General features: G+C 35.9%; 1 non-coding gene across 1 annotated transcript; it reads right to left on the reverse strand.

The window, feature by feature from the left end:
• Nucleotides 1–3677: 3677 nt before the first annotated feature.
• Nucleotides 3678–3780, reverse strand: LOC142833260 (U6 spliceosomal RNA). The gene has a single exon (XR_012907385.1). It is a non-coding gene; the product is annotated as a U6 spliceosomal RNA (small nuclear RNA).
• Between the last annotated feature and the right edge of the window lie 16656 nt (nt 3781–20436).

A 20436-nucleotide genomic window follows, 5' to 3' on the forward strand; every position in this document is an offset into this window, starting at 1 on the left:
TGTGTGTGTGTGAATATAGATAACATAAAAATGAAGTGAAAGTCTGTCTGTTCAGAAGTACAACTGATAAAATATATGTATCCCTGGCAAATGCACAGTTGGAACACAATCTTCATTGTGAAAGGATAGGCAGGTAAAGCTCTAAGAAATTAGTTAATAGGGAATTCTGTTTCCTGTACAAGTCTCTCTGCCAAACATAATGACACTGCCTCCCAATACATATGAACACCTTAGGAGGTCTGAGCAAACCGAGGTGCAGGTACTTACCTTCCACCTTTTTTAACAGACTCCCTGCGATATTGGCCTGTCTCTGCTTCCACTCTCACTGTAGAAATTATGCAATCACAGTTGTATTACTGCTACTGACTTTCTGTGGGTTCTATTCCCCAATTCAGGGCCTCATATTTGCATGACAAGCTCTTTATAAACTGAGGCATGTGCCCTGCCCAGTGATGGAGTTCTGAAGAGATTGACATGATTTAGCTCAGGCATGCCTCTCAGAACTGCTCCTGAATTACAATATAATCATTGTTTGATTCCTGCAAACACAATGCTTTCTTTATTATTCCGTTTCATTGTAAATTACCAGCTTCTAGTGATATTCTTCAGAGAAACAAATGACCTTAGCAACATTAATCACTTCAAATGTATATGCTGATTCTCTATCTCTAAGTGTATTTTGGAAGGAATCTGTTTCAGATTGCTTGACTAAACTTTAATAAACATTTTATTTCAATCAGAATGGGTAAAACAATTAAGGTTAAAAAACAACAATGCAGGAGAAAGCCCAAGTTACTGAATAGAACAAAAACACATATAAAAATATATCAGGAAATCGAAATGTTTCTCTTCTGCTTACTTTTGATTAAGTAGCAAATAGTTGTTCCTGCTTTTGCTTATACATACGCAAAATGAATTAATATATTAACATAATCTATTGCCACTCCACTTGCAATTATGAATATTTATTGTGATAATGGTCAAAAACTGACTACACTTCTGGTTTATCTACTTTCTGCTATTTGTTTAATATATTATAGAGTCTATTTCCACTTACAAAAATCTGTGTTATAATGGCAGCACTCTCATAAATCACAGGCTTATGTTTTCTTGATTATATCCAGACATTCTGTGGAGCTAGTGACCAGCAGTCTGGCCTTCTTTGATTCAACTATATGATTCTCATATAGGAACCAATGTGCCTACTGATGGAATTCTCGAGGTATATTACAACCATTAAGTAACACATTTCTATACAAAAATTTAAATATGAATATGACTTACTTTCAAATTATGCTATGTACTAAGTGATAATTCATATTTCAAATAAAATCTATTTGCTTGATATCATATATTATTCCTATTAATTTTAAATATAATGTACACTAGCTACATTATTATCCCTTGAAAACTGTGCCTCTTGATGAATGGCTTTTAAATTGCCTAATGAACTTAAAAATTAATAAATTATAAAATTAAAGATATCTTGAAAATTAACTAATTTTATTCCAGGAGATTTGTTTCTATTTTCACTCCAAGCCTGCCAAAGAAGTTAAGCCTTGATTCACAGGGCAGAGTCCATGTTCAGGTGGCCAAAATAAATCATAAAGTTTTCTGGCAGACCCAGAGGAAGAAAGAGGGAGGAAAGAGAGATTTGGAAGGATTAGCAGACCTTTTTGATCTGGGAAGTGAAGAGGAGGGCAGTTGATCTTTGACTCTTGTTATTCTATAGATCTATCAGGTTTATAACCTAATATCTAACTCCAAAGCTTTATTTATTATTAATAAAATAATAATAAAAGCCACCTTGTAATTTATTACAAATTTTATATTCTTCATGCCAAGCTAAAATTGTTCAACAAGCTGATCTGGTAGAGAGGACTGAATATAAGAGTGAAAGTTTTTTTTTTTACCTTCACCCCTGAAAGAAACACCATTAGGTACCCAAAAGGAAGCTAATGAGACTTTTAAATCTAGGCGATTTAGAATGAAGGTATTCAATATTCAAAAATAATTTATGCCCCATTTGACACATTTGAGCTACAAATGTCAAACCATATTAAATAGTCCAATTCCTCAAAATGACAAAAGCATCAAGCCTTCAGAAGTAGATTTATAAGCAGATATTCAGTGCATAACACTGCACAAAATATTTTCTTTAAGTTCTCATACATTATGTTATTCTTCAGACAGACTACGTGCTATTTTAGGAGACAAATCATAAACATATTTATTGTATTATTCAGTATAATTAATAGCAGGTAGAAATTTATATTTTCTAAATATTTGTCAAAAAAGAATAAATATATTGAAAGTTATAGGCTAATAATTTGTAGTAATACAAACAACATGATATGAGCATTTTTGGTGATAAGAAAACATTGGATACCAAAGTGTATGTTCTGATTTTAATTACACAAAGGTCTCAACTAGGAATCTTATTTGATATTGAAAATTAATGTAACAAATATCTTTGTGAAAGGAAGATAGTCATTGGAAAATAAGCCAGGGTTACTTCTGAGATGGTAATAAGGAAATGTACTTTGTCCCTCTACATCTCTTTGTTTTTCCTATGAGTGTGTTTCTTGTGTGTAGGTGTGTGCTTGTAGGTATAATTTTAGTAGTCTTATAAGTGTTTATACTTGTAAATGTTATTAAGATACAACAATCTGTGCTTCTCTTTTATAGTAAACATATGCATGAGTGACAACCATTGACTCATATAAAAGTCACAATAAGGAGAATGTCATGATAAATTTTGGAATTATTTAAAGTTAATGAAAAACACACACACATGCATGTACGTGCATGCGCGCACACACATTATACTATTTTGTCAACTTTAATACACAAGCATATCAATGAAACCATAACTCTCCTCTCCTTGTTTGTGAACAAAGACTTACATTAATATTACAATATAGTACAACTTCAACATTTACAAAATTCTTAAAATAAAAACCTCCCAAATTTAAATGTCTGAGTTCCTTTAAAGGAAAAAAAAGTTTCTTAACTCCGATCTCTTGTTAAATACAAAGCAAATCAATATTTTTTTTATTTCAGAATTGAAAGATCATGTACATATATATGAAAGATCATATATGTAATGTTTAAGCAAAATCAAAGTTCAAAAGTGTAAATATATGCTCTGGAACTCAGTATCTAGATTCTTGCACTCATTCATAATCTGCTGGGTTTCTAAAGATTTGAGACGTTCCCCTTCTCTCGCTCAGTCAAAACGCAGATATTGTCCAAAGGGCTCAGAATGGCTCTATTCCAAACACATTCTTGTCCTCAGGTGCTGAAATCTCCCACATCCTAGGATCTCTGATTTGTCTGAAGCTACCCTTGGCTACAGTTGGCTCCCTGGCCTCTCTCTAAAGGGTACTTTGCCGTATGTTGCCAAGCTTCAGTTTCTCTGCATGACTGCTTCAAACATGGGATATCTACTGAAATGACAATACAACTTTCCCCATGCTCTTTCCTTGCCAGTATTCAGGAACTCAGATATTTCAATGTGGTGGGAGGTCTCAGGTTCTCTCCATGACACATTTAATCTTACAAAACAAAAACAACTAAAACGATTATCACACATTGCCAAGTTCAGCTTCCTCTTGAGATAAAGCCTCTGGGCTGGGTAGTAAGTTTTTTCATGTCATCCCAGCAGTTTTAATAAAAAAAATATGGAATACTTCACAAATTTCTGTGTCATCCTTGCACAAGAGTCATGCTAATTTGTGCTTGGTAGTTTTATGTTAACTTGACACAAGATAAAGTTATCTAAAAGAATATCGCCGGGTGGTGGTGGTGCACGCCTTTAATCCCAGCACTCGGGAGGCAGAGACAGGCGGATCTCTGTGAGTTCGAGGCCAGCCTGGTCTACAAGAGCTAGTTCCAGGATAGGAACCAAAAAGCTACGGAGGAACCCTGTCTCGAAAAATCAAAAAAAAAAAAAAAAGAGGAATATCAATTGAGAAAATGCCTCCATGAGATCCAGCTTTAGAGCATTCTCTTCACTAGCGATTGATGTAGGAGGCCCCAGACTTGTGGGTACTGCCATCCCCAGGATGGTGGTCCTGTCTTCTATAAGAAAACAGGGGGAGCAAGCCATGGGGAGCAAGCCAGTAATCAGCACCCTTCCATGGCATCAGTATTAGTTCCTGCCTCCAGGATCCTCCCTTGTATGAGTTCCTGCCCTCACTTCTTTTTATGATTAAAATGTTATATGAAGAACAGTTCATCAAAATAAACTCTTCCCCCACCAAGATGCTTCTGTAATACTTTTTCTTCCTAGAAATAATAACACTAAGTAAGACAGCCTTGTACTGCACCCCACCCCTGCTGGATAATAAACCCCATGATTAAAAATACATTTTGGAAAAAAGATAAATACTATAAACAAATGAAAGGAATCATACCCATAAAAGGCATCAAAGTTTTGTCTTTTCATATCAGAAGGTACACCCATAAAGCTTCAGCAACATGACTGCATAAACATACCTGGACAAAGACAAAAACAACAAACATGTTAATGTGGATGGGGAAAGCCAATTGGGCCTTAACCTTAAACAAAAACTACAGGCCTTTAAGAAATGCCGAGAACAGGATTAGTAGTCTTCCCCAGGGAAGAACAAGGCCAATTAATTTGTTATCTAATATCAAATGATTAGAAGTAAAAGCATATATGTAAAGAGCATTATAAAGACTGAGAAATCTGTGTATATATATATATATATATATACATGTAAATATACATGTGTATTTATGTGTCTGTGTATATTGTGATTAATTTTAGGATTAGTCATGAATTCCAAAGAGCAAGGAGGTGTATAGAGGAGGATTTGAAAGGAAAGGAAGGAAGAAAATATATATTGATATTATAATCTCAAATGTGGGAAGAACTATTTTTAAAAAGGCATCATAACTACCACAAAAATTATTGAATCACAAAATTTTCAGATACACATTCTAAAACTTACTATGCTATCTGTGTTAGAGAAAACAGAATGTCACTTAACCCATTTCCACATTAGCAACTGTTAATAACATACAGTGTTACATGCAAATACACATTCTCTGTCTCTCTCTCACACACACACACACACACACACATGCACTGTATCTTAGAGTCTCTTGGACGTACTACAAGAGAGAAATAGAAAGAGACACACACAGAGAGAATGAATCTGAGATTGGGAGAGACAGAGGGTAAGAGAAAGGAGGGAATTTGTAGAGAAGAAAAGTTTCTTCGGGAGTGGAAAGGAGATATTAGAATAAACGGGGTATTATGATCAAAACAGACCAGACTGTGTGTCTGTGTGCAAGAGAGAGAGAGAGAGAGAGAGAGAGAGAGAGAGAGAGAGAGAGAGAGAGAGAGAGAGAGAGAGAGCGCTGGAGCATGCACACATTTGTTCTCATGTGTATGTGTCATGTGTGTTTGTATTTGTTAAAAAAAAAACTTAGGAAAAGTCTTCCTTAGGAGAGCACTAAAAATTCATTCTATTACACATTTTAAAGAGATTAGTTCAATGAATAGCCAGATTTATCACATTAGTGAATGATAAACATAAAGTGCATGCATTTTATTATAATTAAATTATAGATCATTATACTTTATAATTATATGATATATCTGATGGAGATTTTTATTCCAATTTCCCCATTCTCATGAGTTTATTTATCTAACATTTTCACAGATATTCACCTTTCTACCATCACAAGAAGATACTTGAAACACCACATTATTCTCCTTACTCTTATTTTTTAAACATAATCAAATAACCAAAGTGTCATATGCATGCATTTTATTTAATGAGTTCCATTTTCTGAGATAAAACTAAATCAAACTTATTCCACATAGCTTAAAGTTCACATACCTTGCTTTGATAATGACATGAATAACAGCACTGTAAAAAAAAATATTAAAATAAAATATAAATTTAGTAAGAAAATTTTGACTTTATATATTGCTCCAGAAGGATAGGAATGTACAAAATCTTTGCCTTTTAGGGATGATGACAGATCATTAGTGATGAGAAACATATATTTTAGGCTTAACTTGAAGACATTTGAACTTTCCCACATCTCACCTGGTCAGTGATACCAATATTGAAACAGGTAGCAGAATGAGAAGGAAACAGACACATGACAAGAGCAGCTCATGTGTTTAATTGAGAACTTAATTCATCTCAAGCACTTACAGCTCAGCAGTGTTCCCTCTAGACTGAACATCTCAAGGACATGATTATCTAATTAGGAAATGATGCCCCAGGTTTTCAGCCTGGTATTAGCAAGAACTGTTGAATAACCATGATTGAAAATTCAAGTGTGTAAGAATGATTGCTGAGTCAAACTGTGTGGTAGCTGTCACCAAGTTACCACACATTGTGGATTAGTTTATACTTTGTGTCTAATCAAATTATCTACGTGGGGAATAGACACATATATAACATTAATATTATCATAGGGAGAATTTTGATATTCAAAATCAAATGGAACTCTTTCTGATAATTGCATGAAATATTAGGCCTGGTTTCTTGAAAATGATTGGTATGTCAGAATGAATAAATGGATTACAAATGAAACCAATTTAAACCAATTATGTATTTATGTTTTAGGAATCTCTTATATATCTTATCAAATTTACCTCCTGTCCTCTACTCTCCAACTCCTCCAACATCCTAGTACTATTTCTCTTTCTTTACAATATATACCTATTTTTAACCCCCACTGAGTTCACATCTAAAGCAATAGCTTATTAAATATTGACAAGGAATACTAGTGATCAGGACTACTTGGTTTTCCTGGAAGATTTCCTTTGACAGATTGCCCATGTTCCAGTAGATGGCCTTACACCTATTGGTCATCTGATCTGATTTTTTTCTAAAAACACTATGTCCTTGATAAAAGAGCTTTTCAATGGTTTGTTGCAAATAATAAATTACTTCACAGCATAAAGTCAGAATTGTGATGTAATATTTGTACTTAAAGTAGTTGGTACTTTCAGGAACATGTTTGAGTTTACTGTTTGAGAACATGAATCACTCAGCAGAAATACAAAATTATATGTCATATGCATATTGTGTTCTTTTATGGAAATAGAATCATTGAGTATGCTTTGAAGCCTATAAGTTTTCTCTTTCCTGAAATTCTTTGATACATTTTATTAATGTCCAATACATCTACTATAGTTTGGGATTTTTGTTTTGCTTTACTTTGCTTTTTTTATAGTTTGTTTTTATGTTGACTTGCCACAAATTACAAACACCTTAGTAGGGAACCTGACATGGTGAATTATTCTGATTGCTTTGATGTATACAGACTGATAACAATTCACTGTGTGTGGCAAATGTTCACTGTAGAGTAGACAAAAAAAAAAGATGTCAGAAAGGAGACTACCTAATATTACCTTTTTTTCCCCTTGGCCTCTGCTCTTACCCTGGAATTGATTTTTCCTGTTTCCGCACCTGGTGTTCCTCCTCCTCCTGCTGCTGGTGAATATTTCATCACTGGTAGCAGGACTAGGGTTTCCAAGCTATCATTATAGACAAGGGATCAGCAGCTCTCTATGAACACTCTGGACTCCTGGCACCAGGTCAAACTATCTATGCACCCTGACTGGGAGACTCATAATTTTGGTAACTGGTAGTGTCATAGATTCTCAGTTGTCATTTAGTTGTTTATATTTTAAATAGGTATAATGAATTCTCAGACACACACATGTTACGGGAGGTCCTCCCACTCCTCCAGCCTATCGCCGCTGAGATACCAGCCCCTTGGGGTGTGGTCTCTCTCCCTTTAAAAAAGCGGCCACTTCCCTCTACTCGCTCTCTTCACTTCCTGCTCCGCCGGTGACTTGACTTCCTTCCTGGTTACGCAGAGGGCTGACAGTGATCTGTAAGTTTTTTCCCCTTTAAATAAATACCACCCTATTAATCATAATTCCAAACCGGTGTGGCATTGTTTGTGACTTACGCCTTCATTTGGCGCCCAACGTTTGGTTTTAGAACCTCTCCCGGCTCGCAGCCGCGAGTTCGGCTTGGCGGCCGGAAGTTCGGCTTGGCGGCCGGAAGTTCGGCTTGGCGGGCGCTTGTTCGGCTTGGCGGGAGCCCTTGCTTCCTCAGCTGCTGCCTGTGGATTTAAACTCCACAGGCCCGCGTAGTCTCTGCCCGCGTGATTTGCTCTTTTCTGAGTTGTTTTCAAATCTCCCTTGCAAGCACAGCTCTTAAGTGGCGCGAACCAGAGCACGCGGTTGCTGAAAGCTGCAACCCCTCAGGGTGACTCGGTCACGTGGAGGCATAAGTAGCTTCCAGATTGCTCTTCTCTACCCCTGGATTCTAGGTTTCTGGTTCCATCTCTGGAATTGATTTAATTACATTTACTTTGTTGAGCAACTTACATTTTCCAGTTTTTAACAAATACTAGGCGGACTCTGAAACAGGACCGTGTTTTCGTCGAGACTTGGCAACAGCGCCACCTGCTGGATAATAGGTAATATGGCAGTTCTCGTTTCCAACGCGAATTTTACTGTTCTGGTTACCAATACAATGGGTTATATCATGCAAGGTTTATATGACTATGGGGATAACTTAATTTACTGGTTACTAGGTTTCAGTATTCTTTTGAATATTCTATCATTTAGGAAGATCATGGCACTCCTAAGAACCATACAATCTTTACTAGAAACTCATGCAGGTCAGGAGATTCAGGATTCAAAAGAGACAATAATAAAGACAATAATAAGAAGACTTGAAATGATTGAAGAAATGATTGGAGCTGGTGAACAGAGTAATAAGGCACAAGGACAGGATACAATGCCAACACCAGCTATTAGAACTGGCTTACCAAAGGTTTTAGCAGCATACCCTATACTTAATTCTGACAAAGCGTCAACTTCTAAAGGCTCAAAGGGAGTCAGAGAAGCTAGATGGACGCCAATAGCAATGAATGATCTAAAAGAAATTAAGCAAGCTATTGTTAATTTTGGCTTGCACTCTGCATACGTAAAGGAAATGATAAGGACTTGGGCTTCTAATGCTAGAGCTACCCCCCATGATTTCCATCAGTTAGTGTCTGCAGTTTTAGATAATGGACCTTCCTTGATGTTTGGAATTTATTTTAGAGAAGAATCCAAACATATGGAACAGCAAGGAAGAGCAAAAGGTATTGAGGTTTCCCAAGATCAAATTCTTGGTGCAGGAGAATATGCTGATCCACAGGTCCAAGCTCTTTATGATGATGAAGTACTGTGTCTATGTCACCAAGCAGCTTTAAATGCTTGGAATAGGATACAAGATCCAGCAAAAAGGGTTGAATCATATACCAGAATTAGGCAGGGACAGAGAGAACCCTTTATTGACTTTTTGCAAAGATTAATTAAGGCTCTGGACATAGGGGTAACAGACCCAGAAGCTAGACGAATACTTCTTGAATCTCTAGCTTTTGAGAATGCAAACATAGAATGCAAAAAGATAATTGGGCCTTTAAAGTCTAGATCAGCACCTATGGATGAATGGATTCAGCATACAATGAATGTTGAGACGTTTAGCTATAACGATGAATCTTGGGTAGGAGAAGCGATTTCCACAGCAATGAGGAGACATCAAACTGCCAGGTGTTTTAATTGTGGTAAATTAGGACATCTGAAAAGGGATTGCAGGCACAGAATTTCTAGGAATATTATCTCCTCTGGGAATGACAAAGATAGGAGACCTAGGCCTTCAGGTATATGTAGGAGATGCGGTAAAGGCCGACATTGGTCCAATGAATGCAGGTCAACAACAGACAAACAAGGCAACCCGATACCGTCGGGAAACTCCTTGAGGGGCCTCTCGCAGGCCCCCAAGCCAACAGTGGCCCAGTCATTCCCAGTCACAGTGGAGAACGTGCCTCACCAAGAAAATTAAAAGCTCCAATTTCTGCTGTAAAAAGTAATACTGGTCTAAATGATGAAATCCATGTGGAGGATGAGTCAAAAAACCCAGTTGGACAGAGTAAACGTATATTTTGGCAGACTTCTATTAATGATCAAAGACCAAAGCTAAGAGTCTGTATAAATGGCACTTTTATTGAAGGCTTATTAGACACAGGTGCGGATGTAAGTATCATTACCCCAGAATCTTGGCATCCGAATTGGCCTCTTCAAGAGGTAGATGTTCAGTTCCTGGGAATTGGAACCCTATCTCGTGTAAAACAAAGCACAAGATGGGTTGAATGCATAGGGCCCGAAGGGCAAATAGGAAGACTAAGGCCATATATAGCCAATATTGCCATAAATTTATGGGGCCGTGACCTGCTACAGCAATGGAATACCCAGATTAACATTCCTGTAGTTCCAGGAACTCATAATTCTGGGAAGTATATGATGAGGTATTATGGAAAAAGGTCACTAGCCATTCAGGCTGTACAAGAACATACAGCAAATACCAAACCTTTAGAGGTACCAACAGCCCTACCTTTAAAATGGCTAACTGAGAAGCCAATATGGATCAAACAGTGGCCTCTAGCTGAAGATAAACTACAGGCATTGGAACAGCTGGTGCAGGAGCAACTAGATGCTCACCACATTGAAGAATCAACCAGCCCTTGGAATTCTCCTGTGTTTGTTGTAAAAAAGAAATCTGGTAAATGGAGAATGGTGACAGATCTAAGAGCTGTCAACAAAGTAATTCAACCTATGGGCCCACTACAGTCTGGAATTCCTTTGCCTTCTCTGTTACCAAAAGGATGGCCTCTTATAGTTATTGATTTGAAAGATTGTTTTTTCACTATACCGTTACAAGAAAAGGATAGAGAAAAATTTGCCTTTACAGTGCCTACTTATAATAATTCTCAGCCCAATAGGAGATATCAATGGACTGTCCTCCCACAGGGTATGCTCAATAGTCCTACACTGTGCCAATATTTTGTGAGTAAGCCATTGGAAATAATTCGTAAACAATTCCCCAAGTCCATTATTTATCATTACATGGATGACATCTTGTTATCTGATTCAAATAAAGATACTTTAGAAAGGATGTTTGAAGAAGTAAAGAAAGTCTTGCCTAGGTGGGGATTACAAATTGCCCCTGAAAAGATTCAAAGAGGAAACTCTATTAATTACCTAGGTTACAGAATAGGGTTAGAGAAAATTAAAACGCAAAAGGCACAAATTAGGAGAGACCGCTTAAAGACTCTTAATGACTTCCAAAGATTGTTAGGAGACATTTCCAGTCTACGACCAGCTGTTGGGATAACACCTGATCTAATAGTTCATTTAAACAAAACCTTAGATGGTGATAAAGATTTGAATAGTCCAAGAGAACTGACAGCTGAAGCAGAAAAGGAACTGACAATGATTGAGGAAAAATTACAGGAGGCACATGTGGATAGGGTGAACCCAAATCTTAGCTGCATCCTAGTCATATTGCCTTCCAGAATTTCTCCTACAGGGATTCTAATGCAGAGGGAAGATATTATTTTAGAGTGGATATTTATACCTAATAAACCAAGTAAAAAATTAAAAACTTATGTGGAAAAAGTCTCTGAATTAATTATAAAAGGTAAGCTGAGACTTCGTCAACTAGCAGGTATAGACCCAGCAGAAATTATAGTGCCTTTTACTACTGAAGAAATAAAAAAGTTATGGGAAGACAATGAACCGTGGCAAAGAGCTTGTGCTAATTTTTTGGGAGAAATTAATAGCAACTATCCCAAAAGTGGTAGACTTAACCTCATAAAAAGAACTTCTTGGATTCTTCCTAGAATTGTACGTGATGCTCCAATAACTGGAGCCCGTACGTTCTATACTGATGCAAATAAATCAGGGAAAGCAGGTTACAAGTCAGATGAATTGAGTAAGGTGGAACAAAGCCCTTATAATTCTGTCCAGAAGGCAGAATTATATGCCATTCTTATGGTGTTAAGGGATTTTAAAGAACCTCTTAATATAGTTACAGATTCACAATATGCAGAAAGAGTTATCTTGCATATTGAAACCGCTGAATTTATACCAGATGACACAGAGTTGACTTCATTGTTTATCCAGGTACAAGACATAATCAGGAACAGGCTTTGTCCGATGTACATAACACACATCCGTTCCCATACAGGTCTGCCTGGTCCTCTAGCCCAAGGCAATGCTGAGATTGATCAATTATTGATTGGAAGTGTGTTGCAGGCCTCAGAATTTCATAAGAAGCATCATGTCAATAGTAAAGGCCTAAAGAAAGAATTTTCCATTACTTGGCAACAAGCTAAGGACATTATAAAGAGATGTCCTACTTGTTCTTTCTATAATCAAACACCGTTGCCTGCAGGGAGTAACCCAAAGGGCACTAAGAGAAATGAAATCTGGCAGATGGATGTGTTCCACTTTATGGAATTTGGTAAATTAAAATATGTACACCACACCATAGACACGTATTCAGGTTTTCAATGGGCTACTGCCCTGAGCTCAGAAAAGGCTGATTCAGTAATCACACATTTATTGGAAGTTATGGCCATCATGGGTATACCTGCACAAATAAAGACAGACAATGGTCCAGCATATGTATCTAAGAAAATGAAACGCTTTTTTGATTATTATAATATAAAACACATTACAGGTATACCAAATAATCCTACAGGTCAGGCAGTTATAGAAAGATCAAATCGTACTATAAAGGATATGCTGAACAAACAGAAAGGGACCGAAAATACCCCCAGAAATAGATTACATAATGCTTTATTAACCTTGAATTTTCTTAACGCTAATGAGAAAGGAACGACAGCAGCAGAAAGACATTGGATAATGGAAAAGTCTGCTGAACTAAATCAACCGATTTATTTCAAAGATGTGCTGACCTCTCAGTGGAAGCCAGGAGATGTGCTACGTTGGGGAAGGGGTTTTGCTCTTGTTTCCACAGGAGAAGAAAAATTGTGGATACCATCAAAATTAATAAAGTTTCGATTTGAAGAGGAGAAACCTCTTGGAAAGGAGAAATGACAACTTATCCACAATGATGATATTCATACAGGTGGTAAGAAAAACATATAGAATGGGGGCAGGGTTCTGTTCTTATCTCCACAGGAAAACACTCATCTTTGAGAAATTCAAGGGACCCTGGATGTTTGGATACTGACAGATGGAAAAATACCTGCCCGATAGGAAATATCAAGAAAACTGAATGGGATGTGTAAGTAATATTAAACCATATTTCTAAATTTATAAAGCTGGTTTTGAAGTTGGACTCTGGCTCAGTCCCTCTCCAATTCCAAGCCTGTTAGTAAGAGAAAAACCCAGAGTTTCTGGAGTTTCTGTCTCATGTCAAGAGCCATGATGTGGGACAGAAAGAAATATGAGTTTAGAAAACATCTTTGCTTTTCTTCATATCTATCATACTTTTCATTGAATATATCTATCATGTCTTTCATTGAATATATATATATATATGTCTATATGATTAATGCTTAAGTTTTTCATAATGAACAATGAGTTTTTCCTGAAGTGACATTTGAAGTTTCCAGGAAGAAGATGGGGCCCCATAACAACAACTCCACCTGGTTGATATGACGTCAGATACTGATAGCGCTACAACAAGACCTGCTTTGGGTACCAGCTGCACAAGACAGTTCCAACTTGGTTAGCTGAAATGGTGCACATCTTGTACAACATTCTGGCCAGATCTCCACAAAATACTCAGAGACTATTTGCAATTTTAAAAGACATTGATCTTGAAATTTAACCATCATTTTACTTTCACAGGATCCCCCAGAAAGAACGTCGCCCCTATGACAGCTGGAAGTAATTTTAGAGGACGACGTCCCCTCTCCCAGTAAAGTTTGCCCTTGGGTTTAGGGACATCATTTAGGGGTTGATTATAATTAGTATACGATTGAGGGTTGGGGGAGGAATTTTATAAGCTCAGGGATCATTTTGAAAAAAAAAAAAAAAAGAGGGATGATGGGATAATAGATTTGTAATTGTGAGTTACTGTTGTTAGACAAATATATTGATATAGATTCTTGTATATTGATACAAAGTTAAATTGTATTGACTATTGTATGCATTCATGTTTCTACCTCTGTTTAAAACATTTTTTATGTATTGACATATATATATTGTATATATTTACCATATTGCAGTGTACATTTCTACCTCTGATTAAGATACTTATATAATGTTCGTGTATTGGTATATATTTACCCACTGCAATGTATATTTGTACATTGTTTATATTTGGAGGTCATTGTCCTCATTTGTTTCACAGTTGTTTATTGTCTTAGTCTTTAAGTTAGATAGATATTGAGAATTATATAGACTAATAGTCATCTAAGTTTGTCATTTATAATTAGACTAATCAGGTTCTTTAGATATATAGAGATTATACTCAGTATAGATAGATAATCTTCAACTTCTTCAAAGAGCTGTAGAAAATGGCCTTTAATCTAACTCAGAGTTTTGTGGTAGTGAGACACAATTGCTCCTGGCAACACCACTCTATTCCCGAGAGAATGTTGAGCACCAAAGACACTCCACCTGGAGCATTTCTTTTTGGCAGAACTGGCCTTGGGGCAAAAAAATGCCCATACCTCAACCACTGACAAAGATACAGAGCATGCATCAATGGATAAAACAGGGCTGTCTTATCCTGCCAAGACAGGGTAAGATAGTTTTGAAAGTTGCTTGCCTTTGAAAATGGTGTGTCAGTTATGTTAGGCCTTAGCCAAAGTTGGTTGCTTCAACGCTGCTAATGTGACTTTGGGTGATTGCCTAGGTAGCTAGTTGTCTCTGTGATTTGTTGCATGTTTTGGAAGTTGTTTTACTGAACTTCCTAATTAACCAGGTAACATTATTTCCCTTCTCAGATCTTCGATGGGGTTGAAGACTATATAGATGTAGTTACTTTTCTCTCATGACTTGGCCAATTTATTTATTATACAAGACCTAAGCTAGTTAGAATAGGATATTTGTACTTATTGTATATAATTTCATAGTAGGTTTAGAACTCTCTTATTTAAACAGAAGGGGGAGGTGTTACGGGAGGTCCTCCCACTCCTCCAGCCTATCGCCGCTGAGATACCAGCCCCTTGGGGTGTGGTCTCTCTCCCTTTAAAAAAGCGGCCACTTCCCTCTACTCGCTCTCTTCACTTCCTGCTCCGCCGGTGACTTGACTTCCTTCCTGGTTACGCAGAGGGCTGACAGTGATCTGTAAGTTTTTTCCCCTTTAAATAAATACCACCCTATTAATCATAATTCCAAACCGGTGTGGCATTGTTTGTGACTTACGCCTTCACACACATACATGCCTGTACACACACACACACACACACACACACACACACACACACACACACATATATATATATATATATATATATATATATATATATATCCCTATATATACACCTCTTGGTAATGTCCCTCTAGAGAATCCTGAGTAAAACAGTGATATCAGTAATGGAATATTGCTTTGACAGACCTATGTGATTGGGAGTATTGAAGTAGCATTTGAACTTTGGGCTGAAAAACCAGTTGAGTGGTCAGAGCTCAGAGAGCTGTTTTATAGAAATTTGGAATATAAGGATGTTGAAAGTGTGAAAGGCAATAAACCTGCCTAACTTGAGGAGTTTCAGAGGGAAGTATGCATTATATAAAGGTGTCTTATGTCATATTATAAATTAAGAAATTTTGTTTCTGATTAATTGTAGCAGAAAATTAGCCTGTGACTAATAAGGGATGAGTAGCAATTAAGTAAAAACTTTGCCTTTGGCTGAAATCAATATTGGATACCAGTCACCTGGCCTTGAAGATAGTCACAGTGTAAGAGGTTCTGAGTTCCAGAAGAGAGTTCAGGAGAGGCTATTGGTGAAGATGCAGCCAAGTTGCACAGCTGAACCCATGATTATCTAAATGTCAGTACAAAGAGACAATCTATCAGGAAAACAGTATGTAAGGAGTGAGTACAAAATGAGCCTTGGAAACAAGTTGTGAGTGCTCCAGGGAGAAGATCCAGAGAAGAAGGAGTGCTCCAGCCACTTGAAACCCAGGAGATCATGAGGCCCAAATTCTGATAAAGGGCTATGCACTGTTTCAATTTGGTTTTGCTTTGATGTGATTGTGAACGTGACCTGATCTTCCTTCTTAAAATAAGAGCATAATTAACTCATTTTTCTTAATTTTTAGAAACTCATAGTTTTGAAATTTTGAATATTTTTGAGAAACTGTGAACTTTTAAAGGTACACTTGAATATTTTCAAAAAGATTGAATTTTAAAGAATGGTGCTTTTTAAAATTTGGCACATTTTCTATTTTGATATTGACATCAGTATGAGGTCTTGTTGGATAAATAGAAATGGAAACATGATTGACAGTGTTGTTTTGGAGATCCAAGTTTACAAGGGAACAATTTTCCTTTCTTTCCATCAAGTGACATAAACCTACACAGGTTTGGCAGGGGAAATTTTTATGTGAAAAAAATACCTCAATAATATTAACATATAGGCAAGTCTGTGGAAGCATTTTCTTAATTGATGACTGATGTAGAAAGTCTCTGGGCAGGTTGTCCTGGAGTATATAAAAGAGTTAATTGAGTAAGCCAGGAAACGCAAGCCAATAAGCAACATACCTTTTTTGCTTTAGTTTCAAGTCCTGCCTCCCTGTTCATCCTTGAGCTCCTACTTTGACTTCAATGGACTAAGTGTTGTTGTCAGATGAAACAAAACCTTTTCTCCTCTGGTTGATTTTTCATGGTGTTTTATCACAGAAATTTAAAACCTGACTAAGACATACTATCATTTTTAGTTTTATATATTATATTTCATGAGAATTCTAGTTAAGTATCTATATAAATAAACATAAATTTATGTTGTAACAGAATAGTATTTTCAATATAATATACTTTTAAAGGTGTTCAGATCCTGAGCTCACTGTAGTTAATTTAAGATCCTGGACCTCACATGTGTAGTATATTGATGATAGGCTAGACTATACTTATAGGCTTCCATTTTCCTCTAAGTCTGTTCATCTAAATAGATGGAATTGTCTTACAACTTTTATTAGCCTTCATTCAATATTTATTTTCAACATATTTCCATGCCTATAGCATTACACGACACAGATTTAACCATTGCATTTATAAAACAACCATACTGAAACTGTATCATTTAAATCACTGCTTGGCCCATTAGCTCTAGCTTATTATTAACTATCACATCTTAATTTAACCCAGTATTCTAGTATTCTGTGTATCTCATGACTATGGATTACTAGGTAAAGTTCTTTTGGCTCTGGAGGGACTCATGGCTTCTTTCTGACTCCACCATTTTTTCTCCCAGAATTCAGTTTAGTCCCCCTGCCAGCTCTGTCCTACCCTATCAGCCTATCTTGCAAAGCCAGTACCTTTATTAACCAATGGTATTCACTGCATACAGAGGGGAATCCCACATCACACACACGCACACGCACACACACACACACACACACACACACACACACACACACACACACATATATATATATTTAAAGTCATTTCACAGTGCAATGAGTGTACCTTGCCCATATAATCATCTTTAAATTTCTTATAAATTTAGAGAAACTTTATTCATTTTATGTCACCAGTGGAAAACAATGAGAATTAGAGAAGCTTAATAACTTGATAAAATTTTCGCTAGGATTTTCAATATAGTCAGGAGTTCCTTACCTGTTTTTTATGAGTCTTTTCTGTATTTGGGGGATTGACTACTCTGTTCATACACATCATTCAATTATATAGCCAAATGGCACATCCAATTCAGAATTAACATTTTAATTATGAAATGAGAATTTTAGTAATATTATAATAGCAATTAAATTACAAGAAAAACTAAAAGATGAACAACTGTTACTTGCAGTGTGTATCAACGACCAAAGTATAACTACAATGAAAAAGAACGTCGATTTGAGAACTGGATTCTCTAATGAAAAAAAGCCAGCTATTGTCTATTATTGGAATATTTTGTGACCATTTTTGTATTTTGCTTAGTTTAACGAGTCAGAACAGGTAAGATGAATTTTTTCTTAATATTTGTACTATATCAGATTGATAGACTTTAAGGAACGTAAAAATTGTCAAAGAGCCTTATTATTAACCTCCCTGAATTTGTAGTACATTTTTGGTTTTCATTTGGACACATTGTTGCTTGGGAAGTTTTGTCTCATCAGTGATCACTGTAAGTCAGATCCAGAACACGAGTGAAGCTGGGACATTCCCAAACATTGCATCAATAATAAAGTTGAAAAGGATTAAGTTTTTTAAGCTCTGGTTTTAGTTATTAGTGTAAGTTATTCCTTCAGATAAAAGCAATCTAGGGATAATAATTAAATTACAGGACTACCATGATAATATAGATCGATGGTAGAGTACTTGTTCAACATGTGATAAATGTAAATTCTAATTATACTTTTCCTACTTGACAAAGCAATACTCCATGAATTTTAAATGTAAATGTGAGACTATGACAATGGAAGGGGGAAATTTTGAGCAGCTGACACTGTGTTTGGTATTAAAATTTACACACAGCTCTGATGAGATGTATATGTATAATAAGAGGGAAAAATCTTGTTATTTCCTACTTTGATTATAAAGGCAGCAATGAACCTATTGAAATGATGAATACATTTTGGGAACTGTTATGTCTTCCATTCGGTATCATAAATTTTCTTCGGGTCACCAACCAGCTCCCAAATAAAAGCAAAGAGAACTCTTAAGTATGAATGCTCACTCTTAACTGAGGATTACATAAATTACATATATTTTGACTTGGGGGTGGAGGCAAATAAAATTCAATGTTACTTTTATGGATGGTTGTAAGTGCCAACAAAATATGTATTTTCAAGAAGCTTTATATCAGATAAGTAAAAGGAAAACACAATATAGAACCTAGAATATCAAGATATAATATATTTTTGATAATCAGGAGTAATGAGATGTCATGGGAAAAGCATAAATATAAATATAAATCATGGATATTATAAAACAACAATAATCAAACCAAAACATGCACTAATCTCTTGATCATTGGAGGAAGGGTAATTTGCTTAAGCTTCAGCAGACAGGAGCTTTTAGAGCATTAATAATGAGACTTCTCTTGATTACTGCTGCTTGCCAACCTTCTGGTGACATGCTTTTGGGCTGATTAATATTTGTGTTTTTGGAAGGGAGAGAAAAGAAAGCAAGAAGTAGTGAATGGAAAACAAGGCAGGTTGCTATCAATGCTAATGAGAGGCTGGCTAATTGTTGAAGAACTCGGTACCTTAGCATAACTACTTTGTATTCCTTAAGTGCTCATTAGATAAAAAGTTTGCCAAGTATAAACTTGCAAAGTGGTTTATAATCAATGTGTAGGAAAAGATAAATCATTTTGAATTTTCAGATATTTGTACAACATACACATTCTTTATGTAGTGTCCAATTAGAGTTATTCCTCTTAAATCCATATTGTACTTAAATTTTCATATGATAACATATAGCTATAAATACCATGTACAATATTAAATTACTCTAGAATTTTAACAAAAAATCAGATAATTAACTCAAACATCAAGGAAGGGAGTCCCTATTCTATTCAACGAATACTGATAATACTAAACTCTGGTGCAAGAGATACTTTTATGAAGCAGAGGCATAATCATAGGCACAAGTAGGAGAAAAATGGTCTCAGCCTCCCTTTTGAAGAATGGTACTGGAAAAAAAATGGTGATAACAAGAACAAAACAGTCAAGCAAACCTATTGCATGACTGCAAGTTGTAGGAAGCATATGACAACAAATATCAAAATATAGTCTGATTGAAATAGTATCATTAATACTAGGACCAAAAGGATATTGTAGGGCCTTCAGAGTACAGGAAATGGTAAAATAAAAAAAGAAATATGCAATAATTCTGAAGCTCTAAATTGTGTATACTTTAGAAATTATCCAAAATTTTGAATGAATAAATAGTTGACCCATAATCAAAATATATTGTCAATGACTAACTTCTACAAGGATTTGTAGCACCACTCATGGAAATAATTCCAAGTACAACCAGCAAATGCCAAAATCTATGCAGAGAATGACTTGTCCAGGTTTATATTAAGAAATAAGTCTGATTGAAATAATATGAGTTCATTTACTTGAAGTGATAAAAATAAGGAATAATCTTGTTAGGAAGTTGCTTCTTTACTCCAGGGAGTAAAGCACTTTGTAAGTGTAAGACTATGACAACGGAAGGGGGGAATTTTGAGCAGCTGATACTGTGTTTAGTATTAAAATTTACACACAACTCTGATGAGATGTATATGTATAATAAGAGGGAAAAATCTTGTTATTTCCTACTTTGATTATAAAGGCAGCAATGAACCTATTGAAATGATGAATACATTTTGGGAACTGTTATATCTTCCATTCAGTATCATAAATTTTCTTCAGGTCACCAACCAGCTCCCAAATAAAAGCAA

Source organism: Microtus pennsylvanicus, chromosome 12, assembly GCF_037038515.1.
Source record: "Microtus pennsylvanicus isolate mMicPen1 chromosome 12, mMicPen1.hap1, whole genome shotgun sequence".
NCBI classification, from domain to species: Eukaryota; Metazoa; Chordata; class Mammalia; order Rodentia; family Cricetidae; genus Microtus; species Microtus pennsylvanicus.